We start from the raw sequence: 10852 nt of genomic DNA, 5'->3' as shown, positions 1-10852 counted from the left end.
AGTCGTGGTAGAATAAGAGTGGGCACGTCATTAAGGGGGGGGGAATGGCAGTTCCTGAACTTGGCGACGCGCAGCGTGGGTGCGAGGCGGAGTGCGGACGTTGGCAGCAACCGCATGTGCCCATCATCAATAGTTAGATCCTCGAGCTGAGCTAGGGTGGGGGATCGGAACCAGTCGTCAAGCTTGGCTCGGTCCTTGCCCTTGGAACGAAACTTGCCCATTCTAAGGCCTTTGGTTGGTCTAAGGTGACTGCCGAGGATCTTGGAGTACGCATCCAAGCTTTTGCAATAGCCATGGCAGAGCTCGTGGGTGTCGATGAGGTTGAGAGGGCTGGAGTTCCATAGGGGGGCGCCACCGCCGGGAAAGGACGGTTGTCCGCGCCCCATATTTGATTGGGAGGAGGGAGATGATGACTCTCAACATATCAACGTGGAGACTACTGATGAAGTCTAGGCCTGCCGGAGTCGCTTGCGATTCTAGCTCCCCCCGCCTCCACTTGTTGGCAGCCCCGTTCTCCACCTCCGGAGTCTCCTTGTCAGCTGCGCTTTGTGATAGAAATGGGAGTACAGGGAATATTTAGTTAAAACAGGGCAATAGAAAAGTGTATTGGTAACTAGAAGTTATTAGGTAGGAATATAGTAAGAAAAGGGAATAATAATTGGTTCCTTAAATACTACACAATTCATTTGACATTGCTGGGTAAGTCAACATGTAGATAGTTGAAAAGAAAACTTCCTTCGAACAAAGTCTGGACAGATGATTTTGTCGGGGAAGTTAGCATATATCTCATGACCAGGCCCTTTTATGTGCAGTGCAATTTTAGTGCCAGCTTTCAGTACATAAAACTTTGCTATTTCTTTCCAAAAGCCAGTGCCAAAATAGGAGTCACCATGTTCATCAAGTCTTACGGTAGCAATGATTGTAAATCCATGGTTTGTGTGCAGTATGACATCCGTGGAGCCTTCATCTATGTAAAGGGAAAAATTGTGCACTACATAATATGTTGCATAGCAAGGGATGTTCTGCGGAAAATGGTAGGATTGTTAAAGAAAATATGGTAACATGCAAACCCAAATTGAAAGAACTGTACATCAGTTGAAATTGAAAAGACAAAATCTATAATTAAACAGATAGGGTAAACATGATGTCATGGAAATATGAGAGTAATCGAAAGAACAATACATCATTAATTTGCCTAATATACAAATAAGAGGGGGGAAATCCCCTTTGACGTATATGATGCATGTGGCACCTTTTATCCAAATGTAACAATATTTAGCATATGGTCAGGAAAGTAGGCCATGCCAACCGATTTAGGGTGAGATTGAACATACTGTGCGTCTCCTCAAGTTATCTGGTATGGGAGATGAAATCTCTGGCGGAGGTTGCGAAGTCCTGAATTGTCGGCGCACTGTACATTATATGAATAAAAGAAAACCCTCAAATCAGCTCGAATAAAAATGAATTCACAGCAATTTCCACCGGGTGATTAAAGGAGGCAGATGAACTGGGATAAGAGATGAGATAATATCTCGTTAAATATTTACCTTGTCGTCCATGAGAAAGAACCCTCAGTACAGTAGATTCCCCAACCGAGTGGAGCTGGGTCGACCGCGAGCAGCGTCGAGAAAGTCGATGGCGATAGGCGGCGGCAAGCGGAAGTGGCGAAATGCAGTGGGCTTTGCCGGCAGCCTGGCGGCGGTAGGCGGTGAGCTAAGTGTTTACCGCTATGATAGGCGGTGCCATGGCATAGGCACGGATGAGCTTGTGTAGGTGTGAATGGGGAATGCACCGGAGGGGCTGAGGGGGTGGCGGGCGGGGTGAGGGTTTTTGTGACGTGGGGATGGTGAGGGTTTTCTTTTTTCTTTTTTGAATTGGGTGTTGAGGGTTTTCTGTCCCACAAAGAATTTTGGGGGCGACGTTTTGCTAGAGCAAACCGTGTGTGATTGACGGAGAAGGCAAAATGAAAGTCATTGTACACAGTTCCAATTTTGGGAACCGTGTGTGATTGACGTACTTCCTCCGTCCTTGTTTATTGGTTCCCCATTGTAATTTTTACCAAAAATTTGGTGAAATATTTAACATACTCAGACATAGATAATAAGCGTACACGTACATAAGCATAGTTTAACCATAAGTAGTACATAGTTTAACCGCATTAAGCATAATCAAGCGTACATATATAGTTTGATCCATCCGACATCTCATCTCACAGGCCGGCACGATCTTGAAGCTTCTCCAGCTACTCGGCGTACATGCCGTGCGCCACACTGCGAGAATACTTCTGCTTGAAGGAGCCAACGGTCTGTCCTCTTGCATGCGCCAGCACACTTAGATACGCGTCATGATGCTTCTGGTTGGAAAATGGGCATCCATAGCCACCGTTCCAGGTCCTAATATGCCTATTATGCATTCCCGCATAAACCTCCCTCAGGATTTGCCTGTTGTACCTCCTCTGGACATCTTCATCCTCGCTCTCCACATAGTCAGACAACACCTATACAAATAGTAAAACAAATTTGGCATCAAATCAATGATTACATGCCGTGAAGTAGGATTGGGAATTTATGACTATTTATTTATACATATCTAGAGATTATGATTTGATTTTTAAGCACAGTCGTCTATATACAGACCAATCTTGAAGAAAATAATGGCACAAACATATGTGTGTCATTGAAAATCAATTGTTAAGCCCTGGCTAGGAATTATTAGCACGAACACTAACCCTAGTCGGATTACTAGCAGAAATCATTTGCACAGATAAAACAACTAATCACTTATCACATGTAACATTCAAACAATCAATACACTACACGGATCTAACGAAACTTACTCAGATTTCATGGATTGGGAGAACATAACCATAGGATTTCTATTCCAAAAAGGGGGAGGCAGGAGTAACCAGAGAAACCCTATGTAACGCCTCGAGACCGTTGCGCCAAGTGTCTTCTTGTTATTCGCCGTCATTGTCGTGTCATTTGCTTTCTTGGTGCATCTTTCCATGTCATCATGTGCATTGCATTGTCATGTTTTTTAAAACTTGCATCCGTCTGGGTCTCTCAGTTCTTTCCGTTGTCTGTTCTAAGCCCAGACACACTTGCACGCGCCTGCGACACGTCCGAAATATTATTTTATAAGTGGCCGAAGAATGTCCTCGGAATGGGATGAAATTTGGCATGCGGTGTTTTTATGTTGTCGATAGACCGCCTGCCAAATTCCATCGCATTCGGAGTCCGTTTGACGCTCCAACGGATAACTGTAGCGGCTTTATAGTCGGTCTAACGTCGGACGTTTTTGGTGTCCGAAATCCGTGCCGGGCTGCATTTCTCCCCTCTCCTCTCTTCCCAACTGACTCTCCATAGTCCACCTAACCCCTCCTTGCTTAGTGCATCGACCCCTCGAGTGCTCGTCCGAAGTTGTCCCGAACCCGACCCGCTCTGTCGTCACCAATGGGTCCGGATCATCCCCAAACGTCCCTAAAATATCTCCGTTTTCTTATTTGGACTCCCTAACCCATTTATTCCGGACCGTCCGATCGTGATCGGAGGATCCAAATCATCACCCATTTTGCATATATATATATATATATATATATATAGACCCCTAGCCCATTTAGACCAAACCCTGAAATCTAAGAAGTTTGTCCCTGCCGCCGCCGCTCCACCAAATTCCCCTCGGGATCTCCCCTGTCCCATCCACCATTCCATCACGCAGCCGCCACTCCTCTCCTCCTTGATTTGCACGCCCGGCCAACCGGAGCTCCTCTCGATCCAACTCCATCCACCTCACCTGCTACCTCCTCCTGCAAGCCTCCTACCACCTCGCCTGATCCCCTAGCGTTGGAGCCCCTGTCCAGATGCTCCCGCAATGACCCAGTGCCAGCCTCCCGCGCTCAGCCTCCTCCTCGCCGGTGCTTCCCCCATCGAAGGTTCCTGGCCAGCAGCAACAGTCAGCAGGAACCGCCCATTCCTCCTTCTCCCTTCATTTTTCCCCTGGATCTCTCTCTCTCTCAGATCTTTTCCTCTTGCGGGTTCACAGGGACGAGTGTGATGGAGAGCCAAGCTCCCGTTCCAGGTCCTCCCCGCCGCCTCGATGCCCGCATCTGGCCAGATCCGTCGATGCCTCGCCTCCTCCTTCGGCTCTCGACGACATAGGCCCCGGTGACGCCTCCTGAACCTGATGATGCCGCCAAGTTCCCCGCCGCTGCTACCGTTCCCCTGCCATGGCGCCTCGGCCTCCTCTGCTCCTACACCTGAGGCCTCGAGCTCCTCCGGCTCGACCCCGTCCGCCGAGCTCCCTGCCGCATCGGAGTCCCGCCGCTTCCCTTCCCTGCATCGGTGCCAAGGCCTCGTCGCCGGAGTCCTGTGCGTTGTCGTGCCTGTTGACCGGTCCCGCTGCTACGTCTTCTTTTCACGAGAGACGAGCCCCACGACCTGAAGCCCGCGTCCCTGCCTCGCGTTGACCGCGCCCTTGATCCGAGCCCGCGTGGACGAGCGCCAAGACCCAGCTCACCTCTGCCTCGCCCACGGGACTCCTCGTTCGGCCCAGCCAGATCTGGCCGCTGCGTGAGCAGCCCCAGGCCTTTTCCTCTGTTGGGCCAGCAGATTCGCCCGTTATTGTTTTTTTTCAGTATGCGAATTCTAACCTATAAGGATACTAGCCGACCCTCCTCCACGAAGCTCCCTTGAATTGGGATGTTTTTGGCCCTTCGATCGCGTTGAATCTGGTCAACTAAGCGGCCAGGTCCGTCGGATCCTTACCGCTGATTTCACCTTGCGGTTGACTTTTGAGGTCCATGACTGGTGGGCTTGGGGTCCCTTCCGATTGGCTGGGTGAAACTTTATTGCGTGAAACTGCCCGTTCCCCACTCGCCGCGTGCGCCTCGCGCATTTGCTGGCCCGCTTCGGTGTGGTTCCAACACAGCCTCCACTCCACCAACCTAGCTCTCTTTCCCCAATCCCCTTCTCCCGCACGAACCCTAGCAATCGACAGCCGCCACACCCTCACTCGTCCCAGCCGCCTCCAGCTTGCTTCCTCCTCCTCAATCCTCCTGCATTGGTCACGCCCCTCCTCCCGCATCTCACCCATCTCGATGAATCTGAGGCGTGCGGGCACGGAGGCGAGGTTCTCCGGCGGCGACTGGAACCTCCAGGCAGAGGGCGACCCCATGGATCCGTCCCTGTAGGAGCGAGAAGGAAGGAGAGGATGTAGATATTGAGGAAAGAGGAGACCGGCCACGGAGATGGGATGAGAACGTCCATGCCGAGCCAATCGAGCCACACCTCCGGTGCGCGACCCCAGGGAGGATTTTGCGCTGCCGTCTTCTTGAGCCAGCCTGTGCCCTGGAAGAAGGACACCAGCCGAGGTAGGCCTCTCCCTCCTCTCTGTACTCCACATGAGTTGTGCAGGTCGCCACCATGACACATCGTCTCTGCTCGCGCTCTCCATGGTCCTGCCCTGCTTGCTGCGTGTGTGATGTGTGCGTGCTTACTGGTGTGTGGCAATTTCTTAATTATAAGTCCCAGTTTATGCACTTTCTAGAAGGATGACGTGGAGGAAAGGATGACGTGGAGGAGGGGCTGCCTTTTCCTCGGAGAGGAGGTCGACCGTCCGAGGTGACAAAGCCTAACTGAACTTCGTGTCGAAGCTTTGTGTGTGTTACTCCTTAATCTGCGTGTGAAATCCAGAGTTCTAATCACCATCCTGGTACTTTCTGGTTTTAGGCATTGTGTGGGAATGAAGCAAAAAGCATGAAGAAAATAGAGCAGGTCGTGTGTCGTCGTGCACGTAGTCTGACTTCCATTGGCGTGTGAGTACCTGCACTTGGACCTTTTTGTGAGCAGTACTAAGTAATCTAATGATCTGATCCTTGCATCTAAGGGAAAAAAAATCTAAGTCATTTCCATTCTGAAGGTCAGGGTACCAACTATTTGTGTTTGTGTCTACAAGCTTTTGATTTTCTGTCCGGTCTATTTTTTATCTGCAATGTTGGACCCTCTTTCCATTTCTTGTGAATAATGTTTTTGTTTGATTGTACAGTCAGTACTGCATATCAACTCTATACTGCAGAATTTGTGAACAATCAGTACTGCACCAGGTTATCTACAGAGGAATGCAAGGATAACTAGATTAAACATTTCACAAGATCCTCCCAAATACAGGAACAAACTCCTTTCAAGATATTATGAGTGTGCTTGATTACCGGGGATTGTCAGATGAAAAGAAGGTATATCCTTTATATTTATCTAGATGCTTAATACGTGATTCTGTAAGGAAGCTATTTATCCTGATGATCTTGATATCCAGTCGTGTATTAGTATAGGCTGTAATTTTTGGCTAGGAATCTATATATACAGTCATGTATGAATAGGCTATGATTCTTTTTTCCTTCTGAACAGATTCTTTTTTCCGTTCACTCCCTGTGAAATAATTTCAGAGCTACTGTGTTGTAGTAATTATTTGGCACATCCATAACTCAACCAGTTTATGCGTGATGATTTAGTATGTATTTAGTCCCAAAGTGAACAAACTATTGGCCTTCGCTAGGCAAGAATAGGTGTTTTGGGACCAAAAGAAAAAAAATTAACTTTGTCAAGCTAACTAGCACACATGGGTCTGAAGCAACTACTTTTTATATCCCTGGACTATAGATACTACATGCATCAGTACTTGATGCATCTCTGATATGCTTTTGCTATTTATTGTTGCCCTTAATTACTACTCTGCTGTGAACCCAATGTTTAGGTTGCAGGCTCAACTGTATATCCATGGATGTTACACGTATGACAACCTATAATTCTATATGAATTTTGTAGCTAGCTTGAAGCGAATGTGGTGATCAACGCTCTAATCTGCGTTCTTTATTTGCATGAATGTTGTGTGCAGATAGGTACTAACCATGGAATATTTTCCTCATTGACGACCAGTACTCCGATAACAATTTATAGAAATTGATATAATTTCACAAGTATACAGATAGCTGACAAGGCAGCAATGCTATTGTTCAAATGTAGTCGAGTCGAGCTTTAGGTGTTTCAGAATGAGCACACATGTTGCTTTCTTAGATTCATTGCAACCAAAAGAATTGGTAATATGTTTTTTCTGAAAACAAGGGTACACCTGTTGGTGTGTATATATTGGCATAGTATTTCTTTTATACTAATGATTCATACAGACAGGAGGGGAATTAGTATCTAACATCTTGGTAAACGTATGCTAGGGATTTTGTGTTCATGTAAAGTCGATACAGAGTCCCTTTTTTATGATGCATTATGATAATGGAAAAGATTTCTGAAAATTGTGTCATCGTAGAGCAGTCCCGTGCCATATTAATGCAGAAGAATAAATTCTTCTACTTCAGATGTGTATTGTGCTTTTAAATGCTGCTCCCGTACAGGACATCGGCGAGAAGGGGCTCTCTGAGGCGGCTGCACTCGGTCCCCCATGCAGCCACGCACCACATCGTCCGGCCACGTTGATGTCGCTGCTGCCTCAGAGACCTGGATGATTCTGTTGTTGGCTTCTGCTATACTCTCTCTCTCTCTCAGTGGTGTAGGCAGATTAAAATGGCAGATTCATTCTGTAGGGATTTGGTTAGGAGATGATTCAAGATTTTGATTAGGAATGGTCTAGATGTGGATATGAGTCAATAATGTTCCTCTACGTCCAGTTTGAAAGAAGAGAGTGGGTTCTCAAATACAGTGAGATGTTGGTTGGAGAGTGAGTAATGCAATAGTCTGCGTGTAGTATGAGGTTGGAACTAATGCTAAATATACTATTGTTGGAACTAATACTAAATATACAATTTTGGTTTCTGACCATAATCTAGGTATTTCCTGTTAATAGCGGTAATTGCCTTTGGCTCCTAGGTGCATATACACCCATTGTCGAAATACACATTTCAAAATGTTAAAAAATTCGGAACAAAAATCCCGCGTGTATATCCGGACATTTTATGTGTATGCACAAGGTTTCGGTGAAAAACGACGTTTTTTGTGGCTTGTGTAAAAAAGACAATTTCGAAATACACATTTTGAAATGTTAAAAAATTTGGAACAAAAATCCCGCGTGTAGGTTGATAGAAGCCAAATCAAACCTACATTTGGTGCTTATAAGCTAAAGGTGTTATGAGGGGATGAAAACTGAAGTACAGAATCTCTTAGCTTCATATATTAAGTCTGAAAAGCTTCATTTCTTATCCAGGTTCTATTTTCTTTCAGGCCATCAGTTACGATGTCTTGGCTAGAGCTACAGATACATTGAGAATAAATTTGTTTTGTTTTACTGAATTTCTGTACATTGTACGAAAAAGGTGCACCTATTATGCCCAGTAGAAATTTCAGCTGAGCGATTTGTGCAGACTTACAAAGCTACCATGACAGATGTTAGTGACTGTATTATTGGGGCTATGTTACATCTGTAGGGTTGAATTGATGTCTAGAAATACCAGAGTGACATTTTATCTTATGCAGTGATAAACTGATAATTAAGTAGAGTCATACGTAGTTGGAAACAGGGTCGCCCGAAGCAAACCAGCTGCTTATTCAGTATCTTTAACACTCGTGGAAAAGTTAAATGCCCATCCTAAATTCCTAATTATCATCACATAACTGAAAGTGCGTTAGACCAGTGGGGTTATGAGAAATAAATAATTTCTATCCCATAGCTGAACTGTTTTTTTTTCTCAGTATGTATATATGTCAGAGATGTGTATGATTCAGATAATTTTCTTCATTTGTTCACTTTTCCAATGTATGGCTGACATGCTTCGTTATGTTATATCACATCTGGGAGTGCATTGCACCGGTGGTGTTATCAGAATGGATAATTTCGGTCACATAACTGAGCTATTCCTTTCCTCGGTGTATATATATAAGTTACATATGTGCATGATTATGATAAATCTCTGCATTTGGTAAATTCACCTATGCATGGCTTACATGCTTCTTATGTTACGTTTCTTAAGCTACATGCCTAATTATACAAAATGTTTCCAAGTGAGTGCTTTTCCAATGGACTGGATGCATGGAGGATGTCAGATAAGTTGGTGCTATGTTTCTTGCATGGTTTGTATGTTTGTTGCAAAAAAATAGGACACGAAAAAGATCTATGCTCATGAAGATGGCAGAAGGGAACTACACGTGGAACAAGAGAAGAACCACCTACGCTGGCCAGAGTTGGGCGTCTGGACAGTAGTAATGCACAAAATTGCTTGCCCTATAGAGGCAATGTATTCTACTACTGTGATTTTTTTGTTATAAAATTATGGTTCAACCAAATGTATTTACATTCCTGCTATCAGATTGTACTATGTAAATTATGGGAGGACAATGTAGGCCTTTATATGCAAATAACTCCTTGTTTAAATGAGAACTTGTGCCATTTGACACAACGTGTTTGTTTTCTTACTTGCAAGAATGTGCATTGCCTTTTATTCTACCTTCTGAAAACAATTTATAAGTCACGGCACAGAAATTCTTTACTACTATTATAACTAAATACAAGTGCCTATAAGAAATGCTAACTTGAAATAAAACAAACAACAACCAACCTATATGAAAGTAGAACTCTGCAGACATAAAACAAGAACTAGACAACTTAAATGGTTTCTAATCACTTTTTATCAGAAAATGCAAAGCATTTCAAATAACTCTGGGCATACTGTTGAGTTATATGCTCTTTTTAAATTACAAATGCAATAAGGCTTGCTGGTTATTTTATAAATATAACTGTATCTATGTTTGTTTTCAATCTTAACCTTTTTAGACAATTTCACATAATATAACTAATGGTAACATAACAAATTACGCACGCTCAAGTAAATATTTTGAAAAGAAGTCTTCCTTAAATTTTTCATAAGGGTTACAGTTCATGCCCTATGTGCTTGTTCAAACCTAAACTTAGTAATAATACAAATATTTTCAAAGCCCTCATCATTTTAATTGGGGCTTTGTGCCATTCGGTGCAACATGCAGTCTACTTCTATTAACGAAGTCAAATATTTACAAAACTCAAAACATAAAGTTACTAATAAATGCAAATATCAATGTGCACAATGTTTCAAATGGAACTCTAAATTTGCTATTATATGTGCTTGCCCGCAACTAAACTAACTAAACCATGGGTTTTCTTTTCAATGTGTACATGAATTCAGTGGGTCTCTGCGCCATTCAGCGGGTCCCATACATCAAACTCAGATTTCTCAGCGTAGCAAACATATTTTCAATATAGCATGTTTTAACACATGGGCTTTCTACTACCACCATCGAACATGTTCTTACTAAAGGAAATTATTTTCATCGCAAAGATGGATTTAGCGGGTCTCTGCGCCATTTGGCGCAACGGGTCAACTAGTTTGTCTAATTTCCAGAGAAAGACAGTCTTACAAAAAAGACCCTAGCCTTCATGCATATAATTACTCATGAACCGTGCATCGGAATTAAACAAACTTTATATGAAACATGCTTAGAATTTTGTGTAGATTAATAATATCCAACTTTCATCCATGTTTAAAATATTTAAATTGTTGTTTGCATTAATTTGCTTAAATGCCATGCTAAAATGCTTTATTTCATAACTAATTAACCGTAGCTCCGAAATTAATAAACTTTATATGTAAATGGGGTAGAAAAATGCCTAGTTTAACAAGGTGGCTTTACTTTGCATGTTTAATAACTCTAAAATTGTGTATAGGTCAGAACAGTACCAAATCCATAATCTGCACATGGGGTTTTTCCGGAATTGTTGTTGTTGTTTCCAGCCTCATTTAAATTTTCCTAAATAGTTAGTTTACTTATGCTTCTCCTCTTTCCATGTTTAACAACATTTAATATTCTTGGGTACATAAACG

At 43.7% G+C, this 10852-nt stretch overlaps 1 long non-coding RNA gene across 3 annotated transcripts; it reads left to right on the top strand.

The window, feature by feature from the left end:
* Positions 1-4863: 4863 nt before the first annotated feature.
* Positions 4864-8709, top strand: LOC125551419 (uncharacterized). Of its 3 annotated transcripts, none has more exons than XR_007302555.2 (5): positions 4864-5368; positions 5545-5618; positions 5727-5916; positions 6043-6229; positions 7400-8709. It is a non-coding gene; the product is annotated as an uncharacterized LOC125551419 (long non-coding RNA). The 3 variants fall into 3 exon arrangements; XR_007302554.2 differs by having other exon boundaries at positions 4865-5368; positions 5727-5812; XR_007302553.2 differs by having other exon boundaries at positions 5727-6229.
* The last annotated feature ends 2143 nt before the right edge of the window (positions 8710-10852 follow it).

The sequence above is a fragment of the Triticum urartu genome, chromosome 4A, assembly GCF_056163025.1.
Source record: "Triticum urartu cultivar PI428250 chromosome 4A, HENAU_Tu73, whole genome shotgun sequence".
Taxonomy (NCBI): Eukaryota; Viridiplantae; Streptophyta; class Magnoliopsida; order Poales; family Poaceae; genus Triticum; species Triticum urartu.
This window is presented reverse-complemented; position numbering and strand designations above follow the sequence as displayed.